Source organism: Vombatus ursinus, unplaced genomic scaffold (assembly GCF_900497805.2).
Source record: "Vombatus ursinus unplaced genomic scaffold, bare-nosed wombat genome assembly UNPS02014797.1, whole genome shotgun sequence".
In the NCBI taxonomy this organism is placed as follows: Eukaryota; Metazoa; Chordata; class Mammalia; order Diprotodontia; family Vombatidae; genus Vombatus; species Vombatus ursinus.
The window spans coordinates 4,584,280-4,594,488 of NW_020954575.1; positions in this window are offsets into that span (position 1 = coordinate 4,584,280).

Consider the following 10,209-nt stretch of genomic DNA (forward strand, 5'->3'; position numbering starts at 1 on the left):
ACACACACACACACACACACACACACACACACACACACACACACACAATCTCCTTACTGCAGTATTGAACAAAAAAACAACCAAGGGCCAAAGGCACTAATTCCTCAGCACCCAGGGAGCCCTCCTCAGACAGAGAAGCTGGAGAATCTCCTTTAACAGGCTGAGGGAGAATCTCAACTTGGCCAGTTGCCATCTTGTTCACACTCTTCTTGGGGGGGATGGGGGGAGAGGAGAAGGTAGCTTTTCGAAAGAGAAGAAAGCCACTGTCTAAGGTGTGTGAGAAAGAAGAGAGGAAGGGGAAAGGAGAGACTAGCACAAGAGGATTCAGGGAAGGCCTTCAAGGCTAAGATGAAAGGAAGAATTGAATGAAAAAGACAAGCTTTAAGTAGGAAACTACTACCTACCAGATGAAGGGGGGAGGGGAGGAGGGGGAAACCAGACTACTTCTAAGTCTTTGTCCTGGATTCTCCGCTGAAAACAAGAATTAATAAAAAGTTTGATGAACAGAAGGGAGGAAAAAAGGAAGAACCTGGTTAAGGGCTCTAAATGATCCTTGGGCAGAGTCTGCTTCTAACTTACTATAAGCTTTAAACCATCTGGGCCTTTTGTTTTGTCCTCTGTAAATGAGGAGCATGGGCTTTGGTGAAGCCCAGATTGATTTCCAACTAATCAAATAAGCTCAATATTTAAAAGCCTCAGGGCACATGTACAAATTAAACACCATTTTAAATGATGTAATAATCTATCACTGTGAAAATTAAAGAAAGATTTGCTACCACCAGCAGCTGGCTCCCTCCTATCAGCAAAGGAGAGAGAAGTAAAGATGTGAAATATTATTATTAAAAACAAGGAACTTGGCAACACCCTATCAAGGGTAAAGTCCACCAGCAGCACACTCCAGACCTTGCCAGCATATGTGGCCAAAACTCCTTCACCCAGACAGATGCCTTTTCCTGAATGAGCCATAACCAAAACAGGAAAATCCCAATAATCTCAACCCAAAAGTACCATTTCACTTTGGCAGGCCAGGGCTTTGTGGGCTAAGCCTTCCCTGCCTCATGCTACCAGGCCCAAAACTAAGCCCATCGTTCTTCACATGAGCCACCAGGTTGGAACTGTGTGAATGTTCCCAAGCAAACCTTGGCCTCCAGCCAAGAACAGGCTGATTTTAACTACATGGAGACAATGAGAAAGAAAGAGGAGTAATCAGCACTTAAGGGGTGCAGAAGACACCAGGGTGGGCCCATCCATCTCACAGGACAGCAGGACTCCCCAGGTAAGCATGTTGACCTTTGTGACAATTTCCCTTTGAGACTTCCTTAAATGCTTCACTGGTAGAGAAGGGGTTAGGGTTAGGGGGAAGGAGTTTAGGAGTAGAAATCTGACACTGAGCTTTGCTATACAGAATCCCTCCCCAACCCATCACTTTGGAGATGCTGTCTCTAAAACATGAGCTACAACCTTCCTCTTTAAGTAGTTCTCTCAGCAAGTTAGACAACTGTGCCTATCCCTTCTTCCCTATACCTTTGAAACAAAATCTAGCCTCATTTCTAGCACCTTTCTTTTCTGCTATGACCAAATAAAAAGATAACTTCTGCAAAGCACTTTGCAAACCTTAAAGTGATATATGAAGGCAAGCTATTGTTATTTCTCCAGACAAGAAACAGCAAAGTTAAGTGGCTTTCTTCCAAAGAAAGCAGCCAAAGGGGGTTTGGATTAAATGGTCTCCAAGGTTCTTTCCATCTCTAAATCTATGGTCCCATGGTTCTAATAATCTCATCCTAAAGAACTTATGGTTCCAAAACACATATATCATACTGTCACCCTGAAAAAGCAAATCTCCAAGTCTCCTTTAATTACATACAAGGGAAACGATCATTTTTTAAAGTTATTTTTAGAGTTATATTTAAGATAGACAGACCCAAACTTAAAAGACATGAATAAAAGCTGCTTTTCCCCAGTAGTCACCTAGGAAGGCTAAATACTTATTCCATCAGTCCCAAGATTGTTCGAACATCCTTGGGATGCCTTTAGCGGAACTACCAGAGCCCAGACTACATGAGAAAGTTAGCCTCCTGGCATTGTAGGTATATACGAAACGATATTATTGCAAGCTTGATCACCTATATGATGTGCCAAGCTTGGCTCTGACTGACCATGAGGCCTTCCAAAAATCAAATATACCCTTGAAGAACAAAGATATGCCACCACTGAGGATTGTCTAAAGAATATGTTGCAGGCCCCAAACACAATTTTGGAAGTTCAAGAGAACCAAAAAAGGTCCTTGGTAATACCACCTCCAGCCTAAGGTTTACAAAATCCCAAGTATTCTTTGAAACCAAATGCTTTGTTCAAACTGCATGCTTTGAAGAGGACAATACTTATTATGGAGTGTTGCATAAGTTCTCATCTTTTGATTTAAAAATTATACCTCATTTAGTATCAGGCCCAGATGGTGCTGAAAACTAACCCAGTTTTTTTTTAATCTGAACCACGAAGAAATCATAATTGAAGAAACGTTCTCCTTCATAAATCAAATGGACCTCTCCTCTACCTCTGATACAAAGGACCGCATTGATTTCACAAATACATTGAGAAGCTGATGAGGACTAAGGACTGTGAAATCCAAGTCCACACCCAAAGCAGGCACTCCAGCTAACAGGTTCCAGTTTGGAGAGATCTTGAATTCAGAGGTCATGAAATGTACCAGCCTGGTATGTGGCATGGGCCAGGGGCAGGTTCTAGGACTAGTCGTCCAGCAAAGGGAGTTTTGCTTGTGGATGCTGGTTTAGGTCTTTGAAACATCTGTTAGCAAAGTAAATGTATTCACCACATGGCTATTCGTTCATTCACAGCTTTGCTGGGGGGCTGGGAAGGGGGAACGCACGTGGGACTTGCAGCTGTCACAACATCGGCATGGAGAAGAGGCAATTCTCCTGTAGCATCCTAACTGTTTGCATCTAATTAACTGGAAGCTGCAGTTCTGTGGTGGTTAGAGGTCACTGGTTGGTTGTCTTATCATTAGGTGAAAAGACTATCTTAGATTTTTCCACTGATGGTTTTCACTCCTACATTAAAACAGGTACATATAGAAAACTAGTTTTCTAAAGATGGGTTGTTAGGACCCTGAAAGTGAATAGCACTCCTGGGCTAGTCTTTTTAATCTCTTGACGTAAATAAATAGGTTCTACCCAGCCATTTCATTCTTTGAATTTTTATTCCCATTGCCTCATAGTAGTAGGTGCTTAATAAATCCTTAATTGACTGGTTGATATTTTACAACGGCCCATTTTTGGCTTGGTTTAGCATTTAGGTTAAATGGCAAACTCTGTTTCCTGCCAGCAGACTCTGCCTCGTACGGCCAACTGAGCCTGAATCCCCTGTACTGGTAGATTTAATATTAAGACTCAGAGCTATAAGGGGACAATCATGTCCTCTGATCTGCCATTACTTATGGAAATTTCTCATTAGAGCCATAGTGCCCATCAAGCAACTTGGCCACATCTTGTCTTCTAGGCCACACACATTCTATTGCTTCTTAAGATGCCTAGCACATCTTCCTGAGCTTCTTATAAGATGTGATTCTCTGGTAAGGCTGGGTGGGAACTGGTTGGGCCACTGAAGAAAACTTCAGGTCCCTCAGATTTCTCTTGTACATGTGAACTCAATCAACATGCATTTATTAAATACCTACTATGTGCTAAGCACTGGAAATAGTGTAACAGTCTCTAATCTCAAGGAGTTTACATTGGGGGGGAGTAGTAGAAGAGAAGATAACATTTACACAGTATATAAAATAGAGATAAGGTAAAAGATACTAGTAGCTGTGGAAATCACATAAAGCCTCATATGAGAATTAAATAGTATTTAGAGGTAGAAGGGACCCTTAGAGACCATCTTGTCCAAACCTCTCATTGTAGAGATGAAGGGTTAACCACTCACACTGTTCATGAGTCGGAGGTCCCAGGTCTTCCTGTCTCTAAGTCCCATTGTTTATCCACTATACCCATACTACCTCTACCTCACAGGTGGCATTTGAGATAAGCTTCGAAGAAAACTAGACTGAAGGAGAAAAAAAGACTGAGGTGACAAGTGAGGGCATTTCAGGCATGAAGGCAGGTTGTGCAGAGACACAGAGAAGGAGATGTAATGTGTTTAACAGCAAGCAAGCTAGTTTAATTGAGCCTAGGTACTCATCTGTCTTAATTTGCTACTGTAACAGATGCCTTGCACGCAGTGGTGTAAGCTACTACTTAGAATTTAAATAATTATTAGGTATTAGTTCCAATAATTAGATTGTAAGCTCCTTGAGGGAAAGGACTTTCTTTTGCCTTTTTGTATCCCCAGCAGTTAGCATAGTGCTGACACACTGATTGATAATGGATGCTTCATTCCTTAACTCAACCTTGTTTGAGGGGTCCAGTATCAAAAGGTAAATTATTGTGCTTAATGCTTCCCCCCAGTTCCCTGTGTTTTTCAAGCCCAGTCCTTTCTGAACTTGGCTGTGCTAGGTACTACCCAGCTCACAGCACTTTACAAACTCTTAAAAGACAACAGGAATACAAGTTATTATTTTTAAGTGGCAATTAGCTCTACCACCAACTTGTTATGTGACCCCAAGCACTTCTGAGTCTCATCCATAAAATGTACAGACCTTCCAGCCACTTCTGAAATGCCATTCTAACAACTTTCTCCCCAAAAGATGTCCATGATTTGGGGGTAACAATAGATTTTTGAGGTTGCCTGAGACTATCCAATCCATCCCATTGTGATCAGACCCACCCTTGACCTAAAAAGAAAAACAGACCATCCCGAAGAGACACCAAGAGTAGAGTAAGAAATATAGCTTGTTTTCCTGGATGTTTCTTTGGGCTATTGAGCTCATGAGCCTCATTTCTTTTTGGTGCTTAAGCACAGGTGGACTACCAATCAAGATACATGGTGTAGCAGACACCTACTAGGTCAGCCTTAGAAATAGCTTCTCGATGTTTAATAGGGATGCATATGTAGAGCCTATATCAGATTGTTTGGCCGTCTTGGGGAGGGAGATGGGGAGGGAGGGGGAGAAAAATTTAAAACTCAAAAGCTTATGGAAGTGATTGTTGATAAATCAAAATAAATTTAAAAAAATAAAGCAAAAAAAAAAATAGCTTCTTGCCTAAAAACCTAGAACAGAAGAGTAGCTGATTTCAGAGAAAGCGTAGGAGAATACAGCCTTCATTCACTTGAACTCCCATGTTACCTCTGTGGAGAAAAGCAGGACGGTAAATTCATTGTGCAGACTTGTCTTCCTTCGGCACTTATTGACAAAACAGGCCCTATCACCCGTCCCAAGAAGCTACAGTTGAAGCTCCCATAAGCCCAGAAAAGAAGAAGAAAGATCTCAAGGCCAAAGGCAGCCATATCACCAATCTCACAACCTGCCAATACAATTCAGTCCTCAACTGCCTCACTCTGTCCCACTTTAACCTTCCAATTTCAAATTAAGTTTTCAAAACTCCAGACCTTTCCATCTGTGGCTGGGATCCCTGCCTTTTCATACACAGAATCTGGAGATTAAATTTAATGAGTAAATGTAAGAACTAGACAAAGAGACACAAAGACTCTTTCAAAAAAGGATGCCTTTGTAGCCAATCTGGTATAAGGGAGAAAGAGAATAGGATTTGGGAGGAAGAGAACCTGCATTCAAATTATGGACCTACTACTTCTTATCTGTGTGACTCTGGTTCTCAGTTTCCTCATATGTAAAATGAGGGAACTGCATTATATGACATTTAAGATCCCTTTCAGCCCAAAATTCCCCTAATGCTATGATTTTCCAGTTGTGCCTAATTCCAAAGATGGATAGATTTCATCTCAAAAAACTATTAAGAAACTGTTTACAGAAGGGGGGAAAAAAGCCCAAATATGCAACAAATTTCTGGCTTTCTCCTTTGCATGTGAACAATGAGCAGGTGAAAACCTCTTCTCTTCCAGAGCTAGTACATCGTAGACAGAATGGGGTTGGAGGGTAAGGATCAAAGGGCAAGTGTTGTTGTTTTTATTATTTATGGTGTACAAAGTGCTCTGCCTATATAGTATTATCTCATTGCAGCCTTATATCAACCTTGTGATGAAGGTACTACAGTTATTATTATAACCATTTTAGGAGGAAACAGGCTCAGAGGTGAACTGACTTATTCATAGTCACACAGCTAGTAAGTGTCAGGATTGGAACCCAGGTCTTCCCAGCCTCTTGTGGGCCAACTCTTCATACAAGTTGGGCAGTCTAATATAAGGAATTCTGAGAAACACAGTAAGACATATATGAATTGAAATATAATGAAATAAGCAAAAATATATACAATGACCACAATAATACAAATGAAAAGGACATCTTAAACTGGATGTTATGTGATTAGATGACCAAACTTGGCTCCAGAGAAATGCACCTTTCTCCATTCATTAAGGGGTGGGGGGCTACAGGTGGGGACTGTTCCATAGGATGTCAGGCTCAGTGGGTGATTTGGCTGCACTGTTTAATTTTCATGTCTTTCTTCCAAGGAAAGGTTTGGTTTAGAGGCAGAGGAAGGTAGGAGTGGTATATTGAGAAGTCAAAAACAAAAGGAATCCATAAAACCTAAATAAAAGCAAATGGGCAGGGCTTTCTTGCTGTGGCATCTGAGGATCATAAGGGCCCTGACTAACACATTTTCATGAAGTCACTTCAGCTTTGGGATCACATCATGGCTTGAGATTTAGCAACCAGACCAAAAGATCCCAGATCACACCATCAGCAGGAGCTGGGGTTTTAGTTAAGCATGTATTGATATCCATCCTTGCTCCCAGGAGGCTCCCTCCTTCCCAACTTCAAGCACTATGAATAGTAGTAAACTATATCCTAACTGCAAAACAAAGGGGTGTATGCTCTCTTAAAACATCATCATAGCAAGAGAGGGGAAAGTTTTCATTTTAAACTGGCAAAGAGGAAGGCCATTCAAAGTTTGGATGCAATGAAATGGCATTTTCCCTCACAACACCTTCCTGTTTCTAGAAAACCTCACTGAAGTCTCTATTTAGGAGGAGGGATCTTTTTTTTTTTCCGTTAATACACACTGAGGGTGGGGCAGAGGAGGGAAATTAATCAAGAGCCATATGATAAAAAAAAAATGCTGAGTTTTTGTGAAACTTTGCAAAAAGTATGATTCACCTACTTTGGTACTGATATAAAAAACTGAATTAATACAACAAATTACTAATAGAGAGGTTTTTAGTTCTGGATTATGAACAGTTTGTATGGGTGGAGAGGATGAAACAGAGGAAAGGGAAAGACAGAGAAAGACAAAGACAAAGGGAGGGATGAGGAGACACAATTATGTTCAAAGAGGAAGAGACACAGGTAGAGGGAAATCAAGGCCCCTGTCAACCCTGAAATTCTATGAACACATACACATATGTGCTCACAACACCAAAGCTCACAATACACATATACATACACATAGAGGCAAAGAAAGAGCCCAAAGTAGAGAAAGAAAGGAAAAAAGAAAGGTAGAAAGCTTAGAAAGTTTCAGGATAAGTATTAATAAGGTAAACAATTAGTTTGCCTTGCCAGTGGGCATTACTAAGTTATCAATGCTAATTTAACTATTCTTTATAGCTCTTCACTGGCTCAGAAGTAGCAGCAGCAGTGGACAGAATACCTAGGGTTATACAAAAGCCAAGTGCCAGATCAGCCTACAAGTGAGTGGTTCCCCACCCGAATTAAAATATGCATATCATTAGCCCAAGATTCCAAAAGAATTATCCACATCCCTATTCATACATCTAACAGAGAACCTTTATCTCAACCCTCCTACCTGGAATTCTTGAAGAATATTAATCAAGTCAGGATATAACAAGTACAGTCTATCAGGACATACATGATGTCATTCTATCAGGAAATACAATGTGACTCAGTCCATGATGATGTTCATTTCAGAACTCCAATCTATTCAGCCTCAGTGCCATACATCATCTATCATATGGGCTTCTAACCTCCCTTTACCACCCAAAAAGAAGAGAGACTTAAGGAAGTATTAGGGAAGCTTTAGCATCTAGGAAGGAACTACATCCTGGCCCTCTAGCCATATAGCCATCTCAGACCAGGGTCTGGGAAACCAAATGGCTCTGATGTCTTTCTCAATCTTCCCAATGCTTAGGACACACAGGGTGGACCCAAGGTGTTTCTGATCCAACTGGATGATCTGGCTGCAGAATTTGGGTGGTGCCCCTTTATGGAACCCTCTTCTCTCTGCATCACAGAAGAGTGAGACCCATCCCTCTGCTTCAGCTTTTCATTGGTTACAGGAAACTGTATTGGATGACCAAGACTTAATTAGGTCAGGAGCTGGCATCTTTTCAGGCTGTGATGTAGTTAAAAGCCCTGGGCTGGAAAGCCAGATGACCTGGGTTTTAGTCCCAGATTGCCACTAACAAGCTGTGTTGACCTTGGGCAAATCACTAAATTAAAGAGTCAGAAAATACTAGAACTGGAAGTCAATCTAAAAATGAAGGGGTTGAAAGTTGACCTCCAAGGTCCCTTTCAGCTCTAAGTGGCATGACTGAGTCTTCATTTATCTCTTCTAATTTAAGGGGGGTATTTTTCTACTGATAAGGCTACCTCCTCACCCTAAAATTAGGAATCTCTTTGCACCTCAACCTCTACCCCTGAAGTATAATTACTTGTGGTTACCCTAATGTTTGTCAGAACAAGACCTAGAAAATACAGCCTCTCTTGAGAGGGCACAGCAGTGTGGTGGAGTAATCCTACCTCAAAAATTAGGAGGGTGGGAGGCTAGGCCAAATCCCTTAAGCTCTCAGCCTCAGCGCTTATAACAACACTCCATCTCCAAGGTTGGTTCTAAGTCTCAAATGAGATAATATATGTAAAATATATGTATTTGCAAACCTTTTTTAAGCTTGGAAAGTTTCAGGGGAAAAAAGCTTTGGGTTCAGAAATAGAAGGGAAGAAAAGCAGGAAAAGCTTCTCAGTCAGCTACTGTCCCACCTCATTGCCATGGTGCAGCTATGGTAAGCATTGGAGATATGAGGAAAAGCAATAGACAGTCCTTACCCTCAAGCGGTTTATAATCTAATGATGATTCATAATAATTCCTGCCCTTTAAAAAGCAGGCAAGGGAAAATCTCTTCCACCCAGAATCCAGGTTTTTGCTCTCTTCTGGCTTTTGGTCAACTACTCCTGCTGAGAATAACTGGCTACAGCAGGTCCTGCCTGACCCAGGTTCTCATCATTGACTTTTCTTAGGTAGCACAGTGGATAGAGTACTGGGCTTAGAATCAGGAAGATTCATCTTCCCAAATTCAAATCAGGCTTCAGAAACTTAACTAAGCTGTGTGACCTTGGGCAAGTCAATTAAAATCCTGTTTGCCTCAGTTTCTTTATCTGAAAAATGAGCCAGAGAAGGAAATGGCAAACTACTCCAATATCTTTGCTGAGAAAGCCCTAAATAGGGCTACCAAGAGTCAAACTTGACCAAAAACAATTGAACAACAAAAACTACTCACTGAACTAGGATTCAATAGCACATCTTCAAGGACCATCACCATGAGCACATGGATCATCCACTACCAGCTATTAGTCTAAATGCAAGCGACCTGAAGTCCAAGAAGAATCATCTTTGCCTTTTGTGCCATTTCACCTTAAAGAAACAGATCTCTGCCACTGCACCTAGTGACTTTGGTGACAGGTCTTATAAAGATATGGCCAGGCTGAATCTGACACCATCAGACTAACAAATCCCAACTAGGAAGGGGTTGGAATGATGAAGAAGGTTATGAAAGGCACTGAAAATGTGAAGCTTACACACTAGAAGGAGCTCTACTGTTAGCCGGCTACCCAACCAGCTGTTATACTAGCCTAGGCAATTTGAACATTGTCACTCTTGCCTTTATCCTTAAGTCTTTTCTCCATGATACAAACAACAAACTCAACTCTAAATACTTGAGATTCTTGGCCAAATAGGTGAAAGACATTTCTATGAGTTTCCAAAGCTAATCCAAAATTTCCCGAAGCTAATTTCTCAGAAAAAGGGGGAAAATGCTACTGTACTTAATGTTCCCATATAAAGCACATTTCACTTGAATTCTAGTTTTGTCATTTAGGCCCTTTCTAAAAGGGAATTGTAGCATTGATTAATTTAAGTCAAATTAAGGCTCTCTGGTAATCACCAA